The following is a 19,145-nucleotide window of genomic DNA, read 5'->3' on the forward strand; positions in this document are numbered from 1 at the left end:
TTGATATTCATTAACAACCTTTTACAGAACACTATGACAGAACGCAGACTTCAAGTAATTCGTCACATAATTTTGAGGTAGACCGTCTTCAATTTTCAGCTCAAAAAAGTATCAATGTGACGTCCATAAGTTAGTCACTTCAACTAAGCTTGTGGTGATTTTTAGCAAGATTGCCAGATATTTTTAAAATTTCCAGCCTAATGGCTACTGAAAAGTAGCTCAATCGTCACGAATAGTGAAACAAGCCCAAAATATAGCAAATTCGCGCAAAATACTGTATAGTTAAAATGGAACGAAACCGGACGAAAAAATCTGCGACTCCAAAACAAATCCAAATCCGCGGGAAAACAGGCGGAACTGGCAACCTTGATTTTACGCTTGAACAACCGGTGTGTCATTTGCAATAAATACAGAAAGGTTATTTCGTAACATTATATTCTACAAATTCTACATTATATACATCTTTGAATGCGCCTAAATCAAACTTTAAAGATGCAATCAACTCAACGTATGGCATATATACACTACACTATATGGCAAAAGGTCTCAGGCTTAAAATAACTCCTACAACGTTAAAGAGGATATAGTAATTCCCAATGACATTTGTCTCAATGCATTTTTGCTTTGCTGAATCACCACAACCGTACAAAAGAATCACAGCCAGTTAGACTGAACTAATAAATATATATAACTTAAGACATACGGTACACCTTGATATTTTATGCAGATTTGCTATATCATAGTCAAGCTAGTTTTAATATATACCCCATTTCTTTCACATAAAATCCCATCAGCACTGACGAATAGCAATTAGCAATCCTGTTTGAAGATTACTCAGACGAATCTCTGACATTCTCGTTATGCAGTAGAAACAACGTTTAGAATGGTTAGATTAATTGTATTTTGTGAACCAAACTAAAACTCGTGGTAGACTTTGAGCAAGTAAAATAGTCCGCTGCTTCAATGGCGCCAACTGGCGAGTATACTTTCATTGCTTGGACTTACTGCTCCCCCCAGACAAGAAATTCCTCATTTTTACGTTGATTCAGCATCTGCAGACGTTGACAATTAAACGTTTAAATTGTTTCGAGATACCCAGAGTGCAGAATCCGTCAATTCTACATTACGTCTGCAGAAGTTAAATCAATGTAAAATTGACAGATTTTGCTGTTTGGTTTCAAGACAGCTAGCGCTCTACTCAACCCAAACCCCCCAAAAACAATAAGTTGTTCATGAAGATGAAATATTTTATATCAAAATACATAAACGAAATAAATAAAAACAAATTTGCTGTTAAATTTCTTTCTCACCAGTCGCTTTGTAAAGGGTCTACAGATCTCTCACGTGCTTCAAAAACCAAACTTGAAAACTTTTGATGCACCAATCAGGCAGAGCAAAAAATAAAATGAAAACACTACAGAAAATTTTGAACAGGATTATCCTTTTTGAGATGCAGGCTCAAAGTTCCGAGCTTCTATCAGCTGTGTCAATATCGTATCCTCAACAATGACTGACGGTAGCCAAAGAGCAAACTTTGAAAGGCCTTGACAATGACAGATGTTACACGATAAATGCAGTTAAACAACAAGTGGGTCACTTCCATCCTTAGGCTGTGTCGAGCATTCAGGTAACTTTAAATTCAAATTGAAAAGTAATCTTAAATTTTGCGACGTTTTTATATTCAGACACTTATTCTCACATACAATAATTACAAATTTATTTCTAAGGAAGATTTTTCTGTCGTTTTCTTTAACGAGGTTGTTCCAATTTCAAAAAAAAAATTTGCAAGAAATCGTTGGATTTAAACAAACTACTACCTGAGAAAAACATCAGTGAAAAAATATCAAAACAGCCAAGATTTGAAAATTTTATTAGCTCTAAGTCTTTACTGTACGTCCCCAGGTGACAACGGCAACATGAAAATTTAACAAAGAATTCCTGTTTATCGAATTACCAGTACCGGTACTTGAAAATCAACGACTGGCTTTCACAGGCATTAACTTTCGTTCAAGAATGAGTTAACACAATCTCTAAAAAAAGCATCCACTCTATACCAGAAGATAACATATTAATGACAACACAAACACTACCTGGTCCTTGTATAGATAACCGGTCTAATGTGATTGTCATTGACTAAGAGCGTATTTCCTGTGATATTTTAAACGTTGACAATAATACGAATTATTTATAGAACGGCACATTTTTGAAGATGAGTTTTAATTGTATATTTTACAGTGGCAACACAATTCAACAAAACAACTTGACATGCATTATATACAACAAATTTTCTGCAGAAGTTCATCATTCATATATAGATCCCACTGCATCTTAACATTTTTATGAAATGTCCAATTGTCCAAGACAGCAAAATCCGTCATTTATACATTGATTCAACGTCTGAAAACGTTGAATCAATGTAAAAATGGCGGATTTGCTGTCCGGAGCACGATTTAAGGTAGTCACGAGTAAGCAAACAGTGGAGTCAAGTTCAAGCACAAAAACACCCCCCCCCCCCCCCCGTTGTAGTTTGATGATTAATTACATTTACTTGATGTTGACTGAATCGATCAATTTTAGACTTCGCAAGCAACGATTGCAGGTTTTGCAAATCTTTTAGATGCTGAAAAAACAAAACTACGAGTTTATGAACAAAGCTTTGAGCTCCAACTAGCAAAAATTGCCTTTTTCGCGTCGTTTCAACGTTGTTAGACCTTAAAAACGTAGCTTTTACTGATTGGGGCTTTTCATGGTTTGATTTCAATTCCGTTAGAAATAAATCTGAGGAAATTTTACGTTTTTTTGTGACATAAGAAATCTCTGTTTGTCTGCACTGTGCATTGTGCATGCAAGAGTGCGAGTAGAAGGTTGCTCATGGCAGCTCGAAGCTGCAGGTTTTCGTCTGACTCTTTTCAGGAGCAATCGTCAGAATAAACTGAGCCTAAAAGCGGTGAGGTATTTATAGTAGAAGAAAAACGAAATATAAATTTGGCTGATCAGAATAATTCAAAATTAACGAAGTTTTAAGACATAAACGAATTATATTTGGCGACATAAGATTGGATTGAGTTGCAGCTTCGGGCGATCATGAGCAACCTTCTACTAGCAATCTTTAAGTTCTGTACCACCAATAAACTCTGCATACAAGCGTAAAATGCATGAGTTGTAATTGCAAATGTTACTCAATAAAATCAATGCCTCGTCACCCTTTAACTACTTCAAAAGCACTGGTGTGTCTTAAAATTTCCATAATATTAGTAGTGTTATTGTGGAAAAACTGTGACAGGCAATTACTACGCTTGGTGTGCTTAGTCTTAAGAGTAATTTAAGAATCCTAACTTGATGGGTTAAATAGCCGGTTTGATTTCATCTATTGTGGTAAATCAATTGGTAGATGCTGAATATTGCATAAAGATTAAAGAACAACAAAGTCATTGTTTTTTTCAGTGTTAATTCAACTTGAAACATAAAAGATTTAAAAAACCGACTTAAAAATAGTAGCTTGCAATATAGTGCTTTTCCTATGAGCCCAAAATTAAGAGCTCACCGCTGATCCTAGCACAAAAAGTAACGTTTTTTATCATTTTTCTTCATAAAATAACACTGAAGTGAAAACGAAGTTTTAGAAATTCTCGAGTGGCTGCATAATCTACTGCGCTACATTTAAACACAACAAAATTTATCGAAACCGCTGTTAAGTTAGCAAAATCCGCCCATTTTAAAGAAATCAATACAAAAATGAAGTTTCGCTGGCATTGAGCTGCGATTCTGATTTAGTTTTTCCTAAACAATAGCTAAAAACCCTTCAAACGTCGTTCTCCCTTGAAGCAGATGTCCGTCTAGCAAATCAGAAGAGTGTCGCCGACAGTTTCACCACTTACTTCAAGATTTATTTGAAGACTCTTTGCTTATTTTGAAGGCTATCACCATTGGTACCTCAGCAAACGTTAGCAATGTCACGGCGTTAGATGACACTTTGAATTAGCCTGTTCAACCATGTTCACAGCAGCCATTTTTTATGTTACTTCAACGTTTCACAGCGTTGCAAAAAGCACTCTTGTTCTGAACTAGAAATAGACCTCCAAGAAAGACAAACAGAAGAAAATCGACAAGCGAAGCGTGCACAAATTCTTGAATCGTGGGAAATTCGCAAATCATCAAAGCAGAAATAAGTTAGATTTCGCAGATCTCTTGTGCTCAAATAGATCCCAATCATTTCACTTTCTGACTTTGTTTAAACGCAGTAGCCTTCATTGCAACCGTCCATGTAATATCTGTTGCACATATGGAGAGTTTTTTTTTCGGGCTGAAAGGAAGACAAATTATTAAGCCTTTCAAAAGATCTTTTTTTCTTTGCATGCAATTCAAATAAAATAGTCAAATTTTCTTCTTCAAGTTAACTCCTTCTCTTGGACCGTGTTTACTGAAGCAATCTAATACGAAAACGTAGGCAAAACGTTTATCTGCCAATTCATTACTGTACGCAACCTACATCATAATCGCCCATGCTTAAAGCAGCGTTTACAGAACGTTTATCACAGTCAGAAGCTCAAACATATCGCGCTGCAACTTAAGTGTCTTTCAACTGTGTTACCAAAGCATTTGTGAGATGAAATTGATTGCAGCAACTTGAACGCCAGCGCATTTATCTCCATGCGATGCATTGCGTGACACAGTTGTTGGATGCAAATATGCAAAATTTTAGCTTCAAATAAGAAAAGTGTTAGATTGACACAGACGTTTACGAAGCTATTAGTAGTGAAATACTGTAATATTATAAGCAATAAGCATGAGACAAAAAGGAAAACGCAATCCAGGAATTTAACCGCAAATAAAAAAACAGCCATCTTTGTATTTAACGGGGTGTTAAAACATCGAGATACGACGTACATTCATGCCTAAGAAAACAGATTTATAAGCCTTTGCAGCTGGACTGCATTACCTTAAAAAGGTGGTTAATCATCTGTGAATAGGCAAGACTTAAGGGGCTCAATATTGCACATGCAAGGTCTGTAACATGAAGGTTGTGTTGAAAACAACGCAGGGCCACAAAATGTGCGATTTACGTCTCCGGAGTGTCACCTAGCGTCGAGGGTTAAACGTAAGTGAGCTTCAGCACTTTTGTTAAACTCAGACATAGGTAATATGAGTAGATTGTTGAGAAGGTGCGATCTTCCTGGCGTCAGCACTACCCGACTACTCTACCAGCCAGATGGGTGAAACACGTGTCTATCGCTGTCATTTCTTGCTATACTCGACTGCCGAGAAACACCTGAGTAGTCTGATTGATGGAGGCCATGTTTTAAGTCACATAACGCACAATGAAAATCCACTCAACTTCCAATGGTACAGGACTACAGGTGGTCAATCTTCTTTGATGAATAAGTTACCACAAAAATGAAAGTAGCTTGAATTTTTAAACCAATTTTAATTGACGTGACATAACAGGCCAACCGCAAATCAAAAAAAAAAATAACCTCGTTTCTTCTCTCCTTCAAATCATAGCAAAAAGGACAACTTTAACATATGAAGCTTGCATGGCGTTCACAGCAATCTATATACACAGGCCTGGCCAAAGTGCGAACTTAGGTAATGTACTGTAGGCTGAAGTAATTTTGATGTTGAACTCAGGACTAAATGTATTTTATAGCGTATCTTTTTAAAATAAACTATAAGAAACAAATTGCCAAAATGTAATTGCTGAATTTCAGTTATCAAATCACTGCAAAACCCCTGATTTCACTTTAATAATGTAATAATAATAATGTTAGTTTTTATATAGCGCTGTAACCATCGCAGAATGCGTTGCTCCACAGCGCTTTACAAAGCAGACAGTGTCAATGCAGCCGTGTAGAGGCGCAACTGAGTACATTATTACCCGAATCCACTCCATTGCTCAGTGCCAAGCAGAAATTAGATTCAGTACCATTTTTAAAAAGTCTTTGGTATGACCCGACAAGGTATCGAACCCATGCCTACCGCTTCAGAGGCTGGCGCACTAACCACTAAGCCACCGAGCCGGTACACTTTGAAAAAAATGAAAACGTTTCTCTGTTACCTGTGTTGCCAGATGCTCTTCGGATTTTCAGCACAAGCGTCAATATCTAGTCCAGTGTTTCTTAACCTTTTTAGCGCTCGTACCCTTTGAGCTTTCATGAAATTTTCTTGTACCCCCTGTCTACAATGACCGACGGAAGTAAATAAAATTGTAATAGTAGGAATGAAACTCAGTGGATTTATACGTGTGCATTAAAAACAGTCTTGTAAGTTCAACAATATTTACAGCACATCAACAATCATTCAATTTACTAAGCTTAATGGCTTTTTTGTTGCTGCTTTTCGTCAATGATGTTGAAACGAGGTTCTTTCTTTGAGATAGACACACGCATAGCCTACCATCTCTTGGAACCAAATGATTTCTCGACTTAGTTTTGATGTTTACAAGAGTTGAGAACCCAGTTTCACATAGGTAGGTTGTCGCAATATTTCTAAAGCTTTTTTGCTAACTAGGGAAATGTGTTGTGCACACCAGAAGGCATCCAACTGCACTGAATTATTTCAATAAGATAGTCTTTCATTTGGTCATTATCATCCATAGAATGTAGGTAGAAAATAAATGCGTCTTGCATCCATCCCTGAGAAATATAAACCTCTCCATGATGAAAGTATCCCTGAAAAGACTGTCTGAGCCCCTACAAGTAGTTTTCTATTTCAGTCACAAAATGTTTCGGAAATGAATTTGTTGAATTGAAAACTTCATCAAGATTTGGAAAATTTGCATAGTTTCCACAGGTAATGCGATGTTTCCAGATTGAAAGTTTGTCAGCAAAGGCAGATACCTTTTCTCTGGCAGTGCCCATGTTTATTATCCCTGTACCCTGAATGGAAGTGTTCAAGTCGTTTAAGTGGCTGAATATGTCTGTCAAGTAGGCCAGGGACAAAATGAAACTTTTATTTTTAAAGTGCTCTACTATGCTTCAACCCTTCTGTCCAAGAAACAGCTCAATTTCTTTCAACTCTTTGTGCAGTTCGAAAACACGAGTTAGCACTCGGCCACGGGAAAGCCACCGCACCTCGGTGTGGTAAAGAAGTACGTTGTGCTTAGCTCCAAGTTCGTTTTACAAAAAACTAGACATATACTAGACAAGTGACTTGTTACGCATTCTTTACAAATATGCCTAAATATCGAATAATTTCACACTGCGTGTCGTACCCCCTGCTTTGGTGCTTCGTACCCCCAAGGGGTACACGTACCCTTGGTTAAGAACCCCTGATCTAGTCCAATATTTGCATGGTAACAGTAGCACAAAAGTGGTCTAAAGTCATACAAAATACACACAAAACTATATTTATCAACTACTGTACTACTACGACTAGCAACTTATGCTAGTGGTTCTGACTGCTATCATGCGTTGTAGGTCGGCCTCCAGTCAAGTTTGAAGCTTAAGTGATAACACAGCTAGTGTATAATATAGATCGCCATGATAACGGTTTAAACTTTTTATTTATTTATTTTCCAAGAGGTGTTTGGTTATTTCCCAGGGATGCCAACCACATAAAAGTGTAAGTGAGTTAATGTCGACCAATGTGAGAAAATCATTCAGTTGCATTCTGACGACTGATGATATATTAAAATTAATGAGTAAAACCGAAACAAATATAGCTTACAAATCTTGAAAAATACATTCGTATCAGATTTAAAAGCATCTGGCCATATTGATTCATTTTATTGATGCCATAGGCAAAATCTATGGATTCGTGCTCACTCTTGGGTTATCCACGGCTACTGCTATCTATGACCAGTTTCATGCAGAATTGGCTGATTTTCATTCCGTAATGGCGGTCCCTCCACACAACAAAATCGATATATCACAACAAAATAGATACTCGGAAAAAATCCAAAACCTTATCAAATATTCTCTTCTTGCATTTGTGGCATTTGCAAGGATCGACATTAATAAAAGGCAGCACTCTCAGAAAAATTCAAGCGCACCAATTGAGTGGAAAAAACATCTAACTTTACAAAAGCTTTAAAGTGAAATGATCTTTCACTTTATACAAAGTTAACAAAATAGACAGCATGCAGTGCACGGTGGTATACTGCTCTTCAAGGAGAAGGGATTTACAATCAAAAACACAATGAACATCATTGTTGCGTGTCGCTACACAGCCGCCTTGTGAAGAGTGAGAACAGAGGGGTTTGACAAAGTAATTGAAACTTGTGCAATTTTTTTTCTATCAAAAATGTTTCATCAATCTACTCTAAAACTGAACTATGGTCACCTGGAGATGCAGCCTGATTTGTCACATTTTGCAGATTTTGATTACCGCTACTGCTAGTGTCTGACTGACATTTTCTGAGATTTTTTACTTTTTGCTGTCTCTTAATGATATAAAAGCTTTTTGTTGCCTTGGGGAAGCAGTAACAAATGAAAAAAAATAAAACGCTCAATCAGACTGTTATTGAAAAATTAACAGTCTGACTGAAATCTTCGAAATCAAATTGTCTTTGTTTTTCAACATCTGAGGATGCTAAAACCTATTGTGTCATCTGGGGAAAACAGTAAAGAAAGCGTAAAAATATAATTTTTAGAAAAATTCATTTAAACAGTCGCCCAAAGTTAGCAAACTCTGGAAATCTCTGGGAAAACAAAATGTGACAAATCAGGCCTACCTTTAGGTAGCCATGTATTATGCAGAAAAAAGGTGAAACAAGCCAAAAAACCAATTGATGTAAGCTAGGCAAGTTAAGAAACTTCACATTAACCATCGCTTCATGCAGAATTCTTGGGCTCGAAGATCTGAACGGATACGCCCTAAAATCAAGTTATTTCACCTCAGTTATTTAAAGTTTTTGTTTTTCGAAACAAACTGTTTGAAATTAATTGACTTTTCATTTGTGTGCTTTGTAGCCTTATAAGTTTGGATAGCCTGTAATGATTGGCAAATCATTTTAAATTTACAGAAAACTTTCCTTTTTGATGCGGTGAATGGCCCAAAATAAACTTACAAATCAATGGTACGTACCGTACAACCCGTCCAGTGGCGTACGCAGGATTTTCTCAAGGGGGGGGGGGGGGCATTGAGAGTAGCGTAGCCAGGAATTTTGAAAAGGGGGGTTTTGACGACCGCGTTTTCGCTTAAAACGACACCCAGCGGTGGGGGGTCTGGGGGTCCTCCCCCAGAAAATTTTGAAAAATTATTTTGAATTTGGTGCATTCTGAGAGCATTTTCAACAAAAATGTGGGTATGAATATTCCTGTAAAATGGTGCTGTCAGGTGGCATAGAAAAAGGATAAGATCATGTTTTCTTCGGCATTTTTCGGAAATAAAGCTAAGTTTCTATGTTTTCTTGTTGTTAATTCCTGGCTGAGATGTTTGAATGTTTGGTATTGGCAAAACTCGCTCTTTTAATGCAGTTTTGTTTAAAATTAGGCAAGTTTTTTTTAGACTGAAAGCATCATTCCCAAGCATAAAGAGACTAAAAGCATCATTCTCAATATCGTGACGTCACACGTGTGCCAAAGTGAGGTTGTAACTCCCAACCTCTCCCCCCCCCTTTGGCTACGCCACTGGCCATTGACATGCCAGACGTCTTCATGATATCCCAGTATGGTTTTAGTTTAGACTTTATCCATTTCTCTCTCACTAATCACTATAATAGGCTTACAGAACACTATGCTACATTGGCATACCTGGGGTGGGGTAGGTGGATTGGGCCATGTATTTCGTATTGGCTTAGCCTTAAAACAACATTGTTACAGTGATTGCTTTGACAGAGCAATGCAAAACATATTAAATGCCTTAACCTACGTCGTTAACTACTAAACCATTTTAAGGGGGGGGGGAAACCATGGCCCAATGCCCCCCCCCCTGCGTACGCCACTGAACCCGTCCATAAACCAGATAACTCAACGCCATGCAAAGAGTTGTTCTCAACTGACTGGACCAAAACAAGAAAATAATTACATAAACTGCATAACTTTTTTCACGCTCATAAATTGTTTCCAAAAGCTTGTCTGTTGGCAGAATGGGAAACCCTTTACACATTTAGCCTTAAAAATATATTAAGGTGTTTTTTTTATGAAAATAGTCCTTAAGTGCTCGTAATAGCATGTGAAATTGTAAATTACATTGCTACATCTCATTTCTGTTAAGAACGACTCTCACTTAATATTCGTTTGGCTATCTGCCTATTAAAATGGTAAGTTGCAGAAATTGTACCATGTCCCACTGCACTTCAGACTTGCAGCAAGATGATAAATTGATGCATGCAAACTGCATGATTGTTATCTGACTCCATCATCACATACCGGTAAACTTTCAGACGAAAGCCATAAAAACGATAAGATATGACGTTTTGATATATAAGGAAAATGAAACAAGATATTAACGCTAAAAAGCAAAATAACGCAATTATAAAAGAATGATATTTCACGGTCTTCAGATCTCCCAATCGTGACGACACACAGATCAGATGACTTTAGATAAGGAAAGGATTTTCAGCAGGTGACAGGTTGCGACAAACCACAAATTAGTGATTGCCATCAAAAGTGCTGCAAGATTTGCTTCAATCTCACCACAATTCCAGGAAGTGCGGTTCCCTCACGCTTGTGACAACTTATCTATGTTTTAACCTGTAATTTCAGGCATGCAATATTACAGTACCTACTTAACGTTTTTCAACACAATGAAATCGATCAGTCGTTTTGCAAAAGTTGCCTTCATCTCGCAAATTAAGTTAGATTCAACTAAGCACCAAGAGAGAAGAGTATTATGTTGAAAGTGTGATGCTCAGAACCAAACCATAGACCATATCATCAACAGTTGAACTACTCTTCGTCCACCAAATAAAGCAGAAGGTCTGGGATTACGTGGCCAAAGACTAACTGCTCTACAGCAGCCTCTAGTAGTGTACTTCGGAAAACATCACCAGTCTGGGGTGATGAAAGCATACACCCTCGTCGGCACTAGAAGCCAAAACGAAGATGATGAATGCATTCTTTTACGTAGCTCATTTTATTATTGCGCATCAGTTGTAACGCTTCGTATATATACAAACGCAAGTTTTGGCGAAGTCCACCCTGTCAAACTACACACCGTTTACCTTTAAGAATCAAACAAAACATTTTTCAACTAACTTAAGTCACAAACTGAAGTCACAGATTTTTGTGCAAAATACACGTCCTGCAGTAGAGGCAATTATTTCTCTTGGCTTGAACTGGGCAATTTGGAAGATAAAATTTAACTCGGTGAAAGATCTGTCAATCTCATTCGATTATGTTGCATCATTTTCATAACCTTTTTCGTGGACAGCTGGTTTCATGACTTTCACATCTGGTACATCAATTGCACATTTCTGGTCAAATACCTCCAATTATACAACGAACTAGTAACCACGCAGCGATGCTTTAGACCGCAAAATATATTCAGATAATGACATTAAAAGCGTGTCAAAATGAAGCAGAATCTGATGCCCGCAAAGCGGTAGTTTAAGATAAAGTGCAAGCCAAGTTTTTCCGACCGACACTAGCTCACAACTCAGCTAGAACTTTTGTCATGAGATTTACAATCCAGCAATATATATATGTATAATCCAAGGTATATAAATGCTTTTGGCTACCTAACAATAGAAAAAAATACTCTATTCCTACAGGATATTTCGTTCAATCTAAGGTTATAATTTTTCAAGTCAAGGTTTAGTGTAGGCTGCCCAGTCAGCAAAATAAGTCCATTTTATGATTCAACGTCTGCAATTGCATAGGTTAAATCAAGCAACAACTACTTTATAAAATTAGTGAAAACCAGAAAGTGTTTTACAAATTGTTTTTCTTAAGAATAACTTGAAAGTCTCAATGGGAATAACTCCGGAGTTAAAATTTAATCTTTCGACATCGCTTCAAAGTTTGCCTATGTTCATTGTTCAATGTTCATGCCTACATAAAATACAAGAATTTAATTTGTAGAAAAAGACGTCGCAAAGTGACTTTAATTAAATTGTGTTCACTTTTGTCCAAGTAAACTCGTAGTTTATGGGCTACTAGCCTCGCGGAAGAGGAATGTACTACTCAGACAGCAAAATCCGTTATTATACGTTGAAATGTCGGATTTTGCTGTGTGGGATTAATTTTGTTACCAAGTCAAATAGCTCATCAAAATAGTTTTGAAATCTCACTGAAATCCCACAACGTAAATGGGACAAGGCAACTTGTCAGCATGAAGGAGGTAATTTGGAAAGTTTTAAAATTTTAATATTAACTCGTAACGTACATTTATAAAGGCAATGGACTCAATAAACTCACAGAAACAAAACCTTTTAACAAGGGTCATTTTCGAGTTACGACATTAAAATCGTTGAAAGAATGACAACTTGATTTCAATTAAAGCAAAGGAATTTATTTTGAACTTTGTTACACGCCACGGAAAATTGAAAAACTTTTTTCATCTTGTTCAAATTTCATCTTGTTCCAATGCTGGATATGTGTGAAATACACGTGAAAGGTTAAAGCACCAAAGCGCAATCTGAACCAGTCAGATAGACGACAAGCGTTGAAACGACGTGAAAACAGCTACTTTTGCTGGCGGGAATTTGACGCTTCCACGATTACAAAGCCAGGAAAACATCCTTTCATTATATCGTTTCAACAGCCAGATTCCTACCCATGATAACAAGTCATTGCCCTTCCAAGCAACCACCATAACATTCAATTGGATAGTTGCAATACTTTTTATATAACCCAACAGAATATTGAACCCACGCACACCGATTCTGAGGAGGGCATTTACTACGCTACAAGTTGTACTAAAATTCACGTGCTTTCATAACTCTCAGACTAATTTCTGTAAAGGTTTGGACAGACCAAAATGAAACTACAAACCTTAATATCAAACAAGCCTAAAAATAAAGTACCCGAAAAAAATAAAAATATTGTTATAAATAGCAAACAGGTGTACTTTTTTTTCAAATACAATACATACTTAGTCAATACAACGCAAATGCCAATTGAAAACAGAACTTATGATTTGATGCAAGAAAAACTTTTTCACATTTCATTCAGCTGTTCACTGTTCAGTAGCATTCGATCGAGTAAAACTGAGAAACTCTTTTTTGGGCATTTCACTAAATCAAGCATTTTTGTTTTGTAAATTCTAAAAATCAAACCTTTCAATTCCCTGAATGGACCACACTCTTCTCCTCCGTGGCGCCGAATAATCCTGTGACTCATTTTTGATTTGCTTCTTCAACAATTTTTGCGCTTGCAGTGCAAATTTTCTTCCTAAATTATCAAGTTTTTCTAACCTTTATTTTTATCGAAAAACTTCAAGGAAGTCTACAGCTTTAAAAAAACAAAATCCCTAACGTCACAAGATCTGTAAATCATAACAGAAAATTATGACCTGAGTGCAATATAAGCATTCTGATAAAAATTGAATAAAAATAAGCAGTGATTATGGTATATCAAAGATAAAAAGTGTGATTACGTATAATAGAATCAAACTATTTCTAATTCCGACAGTTCATTGCATTGTCTAAAAGCGCTTTGTTGCCAATCAGACTTCTCACATATCAAAAGCACTGAGGTTGGCATCCACAATTGCCGCGGTCAACGAAATTCTGCAGATGTTGAATGAAAGCAATAATGACTGAATGGATGTGAATGCTTTGCTTGCAAACAACCCACAGGTCGGCGTAGATAGGTGATAGTGGTAATGCTGATTGCTCAGCAATGTCAGGAAGCGGCAATATTGTAAAAGAACAGACGCAATTAATAGCCCCCCTTTCGGCTCAGAGCTATTTTATGTGATCAAGTGATCACAACGCTACTGCAGTCACAATTTGATTACCAAAGCATCTTACGATTACCAAAGATAAACAATATCTCAAAACATTGCTAAGCCGGTTGCTCCCCTAAGAAAGCCATGTCAAGGCTGCTGAAACTCGTCGCAAGTACTTATTCTAGACCAGTGGTTCTCAACCATTTTTCTTTCGTGGCCCATTTTTGTTGCACAAAAATTCTTGTGGCCCATTAATTGTTTATGCAGGAAAAACTGTAAAATAGGTTTAAAAACAAAAAACAGCAGAAAATATTTCAAAACAGATTATTTATTGAACCGTGCATCAATGAGATGCGTGCTCCTGAACGTTATTGACCAACTTGTAGTTACAGTGGTTCTCAACATTTATGCCGTATACCTCCTTTGAAAGACACAAGTATTGTCAATTTCTCCCCACAAAAATTCACAAAAAAATACTAAACACAGATCTGCAAAAGTTTCAGTAGGCTACCACTTTCAGCAAATGAAACTAAATTTTTCTTTAACTCTGGCAAATTTTCAAATAGGTCTGTGGCCCACTTCAAAATTTTTCCATGGCCCATTAGTGAGCCATGGCCCACCGGTAGAGAACCGCTGTTCTAGACACAGTCACGTAGAAGGCATAATGACATTTGTTTACGTCTACAAAAGTTAAGAAATGCTTGAGTGAGATTATTTCAAATAGCATAATGATTTTTATGCATTCACTGATCGAGTACGCGAAGTAAGTACCGTAACTGTAAATTGAGAAAACTTGATGTTCTAACACCCTATAACAGTGGTTCTCAACTGGGGGTCCACGGACCCCTTGGGGTCCGCGAAGCGATTTCAGGGGGTCCGTGAAAGCTTGCGAGTTTGCAACATGATTGATAAATTACGAAATGTAAAAATTGGTTGGCTGTGCTTTATTTGTGTATTAGGCTACCGTGATTTTCAAACTGTACTTCCCAACGAACCGGTGCGATGTCCTTTGAAAGTTCAAAGGTTTGGTTTCTAACTAAAAAAATATCATATAAATGAATTAATTTTTTAATAAGGCTATGTTCAACTTAATTTTTTTGAGACAGTAGTCTATTGGTCAATGCTTAACTTAGAAATACAAACGTTGGTCAGCAGTCTATCACCACTCACAGTTTTGCGATGACAAAGATTATAACGAATTAATATTGATTAATACAATTTGGGTAGAGAGGTAACTCTTTTAAACCATAAACAGACATAACTCAGCAACAACACTACATTTAACATTATAAAAACAAAAAACAAAAAGCGAACGTTTTCGGCTAGTCATATAGCCCTTTTCAAGCCTATAAGAAAATACATTATTAAAAGAAATGCTAAAGAATCATATAGTATCACAGCAAAAATATGGTCAAAGCTAAACATTTGAGAAACTGCCTCGCTCACACAAAATGATAACTGAAAATTACACAGCACAACGGGTCAAGTATTTCAGAGGTAAAATTAATTGATTGTTCAGACAAGGACTCAGGCAAATTACGCAAGAAAGACAGAAGCACAAGAGATAGTGGCACAAAACAAAGTAAATGCGAGAAACACAAGACGTGATAATTCAATCAAAAAACTGCTAAAAGGTAAGAAGCTCCGCAAGCAAATAATTGCCTGTTGAGCCCTGGGTTTAAAGATTTGATGATCTGTGCTGTGTAATTTTCAGTTATCATTTTGTGTGAGCGAGGCAGTTTCTCAAATGTTTAGCTTTGACCATATTTTTGCTGTGATACTATATGATTCTTTAGCATTTCTTTTAATAATGTATTTTCTTATAGGCTTGAAAAGGGCTATATGACTAGCCGAAAACGTTCGCTTTTTGTTTTTTGTTTTTATAATGTTAAATGTAGTGTTGTTGCTGAGTTATGTCTGTTTATAATATTGATTAGAAACGAAAAAGGAAGAAATTGTTTGTAACGGTCGCAAAATTCTATTGGTTTTTGATAAAATTTATAGAAAAACATCAAATCAACTATAGCCTACTGATTTTTGATGTGCCAACATAAAGCTCATAACATAATTTCTCTAATGTCATCAATAGTCATAAGTGTGTCGCGAGTTCACCAAATTCTTTTAAGTCGTTTCGAAACTCACAAAACATTTGATTCCATTATAATTATAGAAAAGCGATATACCAAAATTTCAGATAAAATTTTTTTGGGGGTCCGCGACCGCTTCGAAGGTACCAAAAGGGGTCCGCCAAAACAAAAAGGTTGAGAACCACTGCCCTATAAGTTCCCTTGAACCTGAGCTCTCTTAGTCACATAGTGTTCTGATCCGATCTAGCAAATGGACCGTGTCTCTCACTCCACTTTGCTTCAAAGAAACTTGGTCTTCATCCCAAAACATCATAGGTCAACCCGTGGACGTCGCTATTATAGCATCTGGACTGGAAGCCAAACGCTAGTCAAATTTTAGAAATTTGAGCGTTTTTTTAATGCGTTGGGCAGACTACTTTAACATTTTGATAAATTCTATATTGTTTTATATTTTTTTTTTAGTATTGTAACCAGTTTAAAATATTCTGTTTTATCAATGCGCAGTAGCCTATTTACAAAACATCAGGTTTGAAAAGGCAACTTTTTCCTGAATCTTGATGATGCTTTTCATAACATTGTATTTTGGGCTGATTTGTCAACAGCATGATTACTACCATGGCCTAAGGTGTTGCGACCGTGCCATATTTTAATCTGAAAATGTATTAAGAAAAACTGAAAGTTTCTAAAATTTGGCGTTAAAACCGTCAATGTGGCAATCCTGTTTGTCGTGCAAGATGAAGCCTAAGGTTTGACTTCCAGTCCAGATGCTATTACAGCGACGTCCACGGTCAACCAGTTGACTGCAGAATGTGAACCTTCTTCATATTAATTTGAACGCGACCACTCTATTACCTTGATGTGAACCACAATTGCTACAAATCCACTTGCTCTAAGGTGGATAAGACTCAACTAAACGTCATATTAAACGTTTTCTAACTTCAAACTTTTCATTAATTTTACTACACTATTTTTACTGAATGAGACATCTAAAACAAATCGTTTAACGGATGCCCTCAAATTGTGATGTTTCAAAACGTCATTCCAATAAATGTCATTCGCAGAACTAAAGCTATTCTCAAATTTCATTACGATATTTTCGCCCACTCACCTAAATAAAAATTACACTGTAACTGAAGAATCTGATAGAAGTGAAAAGCATAAATGAAGCTCGTTTATCTGCATAAAAAAAGCGATGATACTGAATCAATCTAAATAAGGAATCAAAAATGTAATTCTGCATACAACGTTTGTTTTGTGTGACCTGCACACTTCTATATTATGCAACATGACAAAAACAGTTGTCAGTCTGCACAAAAAATTAATACAAAATGCCAAGAAATCTAACAAAATATCAAGCGATTCGCAGTTTCAAGCTAAATTAAGCTGATTTGTAATCGATCGCTTCTATTTCTGATCACGAAAACAATTCGAAAACTGCTGTTACCTACCTTAAATCTTTTAATCTTGCATAGCATGTAAACAACATGGTAGGATGTGTGAGTGTCTACAGCTTTACGTCACCAACATTAAGATTCAATCAAAGAAAAGGAAAATTGAATCAAGCGGATGACAGAAAAAAATCAAAAACTGCTTTACGATTTCTACAATCCACAGCATTGAATCAATACAAACTTCGTAGCAAGCGTTATTTACGACTGGCTTCAAAATGAAAACGAACGACAAATCCATGAAAAGGGGAAAACAAATTTATTGCCTTGAACTGAATGACCAATATAGGTTTCAATTTCCGAGACAGAAGAAAAGCCGCTGTAATTGTTTGAGGTTTGTGACCTTGTTTACCAAAGAATATTTGCCAACTAGGTGTCATTTGGTTCTTCGGAAGGACAGGTATGGTCGTTATGTGCTTATGTTAATAGTACATATTGAAGTTGACAACAAGCAATGTTGTATCAACGTAAAGAACAATGTTTTAACCCGACCTCGGTACGTATTTTAACAAGTAAGGAACAAGCCTTCTTAAAAGCAACAATTCCGTCATTAAAATAGCTTTGTGGCTTAAGGTAAGTGGTCTTGTAAAACATCCTTTTCAAAAGCACACATACGCTAGCGACTTGAAAGTTACTTAAATGCGCGTCATCAGGTAACATTGCTGGATCCTAGATAGTGAAGTATGTATACAAGCAATCAATATTGAATCTCCAACCTGGGGTCCGTGACTGCATTGATTTCAGCAAAAATTACTAAAATTTTCGTTCAGACTCACTCTTACAACAAGTGTATGGTTACCTGGCCTGATTTGTCACATTTTGCAGATGTTTGCGACTGTTGCTGTAAGTTCATCATATCATTACCGGTACATAAAACTGCAAGGTAGATTAAAAATACACAAAATAGCACTTCTTTTGCAATTTTACCATTCTACCGTGCTTTTGTGTATGACTACTCCGACAAATAAAAAAATAATAAAGAATCCAAAATGTAGATACCAGACGTTCTAACCACTTAGACACTTTTTTCAAAATGTGGGACAAACGTGCAACAGTATTTTTAAACCCTTTCCTGTGTAGTGAATCTAATCTGAGATCTCAAAGAAACGGAAAAGGCTGAATTTCAAGCGTATTTCACTTACACCTACGACCTACGTTGATTCAACGTAAAAAACGGTTGATTTGCTGTCTGGGACGAGCCTGTAAATTTGCCAATTTTTTTACATTGACTCAACCTGTTCAGACGTTAAATCAATGTAAAAAAGGTCCGATATGCTGGTCGGAAGACTCCAGTGAATACCCATGTTGTATATGCAGTGGTTTGAAACTACCGACAACAACCAACAAATGTAAGATTGAAGCCTGCGGGCAATCACCACAAAGAAAGTCCTGATAAAAAATCTGGCTTCTACACCCAGTCAGCAAATCAAACCAAGGTAGAAAGGACTGATTTGCTGGCAAGACAAATACAAGCAGCGACGAAAATCTTTGTAAACGTTTTCATCGCGTTTGCAAATATTGTCCTTCCATTTGATGTGACCAGCTCACAGCTCAGTGGCCGAGTGGTTGTCGTCTTCGATTCTAGTGTTGGAAGGTCCGGGTTCGATTCCAGGTCAAGTCATAAAAAAACAGAAAATTGTGTTCTTTTTTGCATTACGTCGGGTGATGTGGTAATGATACGCAATAGAAAAAGAGTAAAAGATTCCATACTCGGTGGTCCCCACTCAGTTGGCAAGCTTTACGAAATGATAAGGTAAGGTTCCGAGCCTCTGTCACTAATGAAAGTAAGGTAGTCGGCTCCTTATTCTCGGTCGCCTTTTCTTCAGCAACTACGCCC

Source organism: Aplidium turbinatum, chromosome 11 (genome assembly GCF_918807975.1).
Source record: "Aplidium turbinatum chromosome 11, kaAplTurb1.1, whole genome shotgun sequence".
NCBI lineage: Eukaryota > Metazoa > Chordata > Ascidiacea > Aplousobranchia > Polyclinidae > Aplidium > Aplidium turbinatum.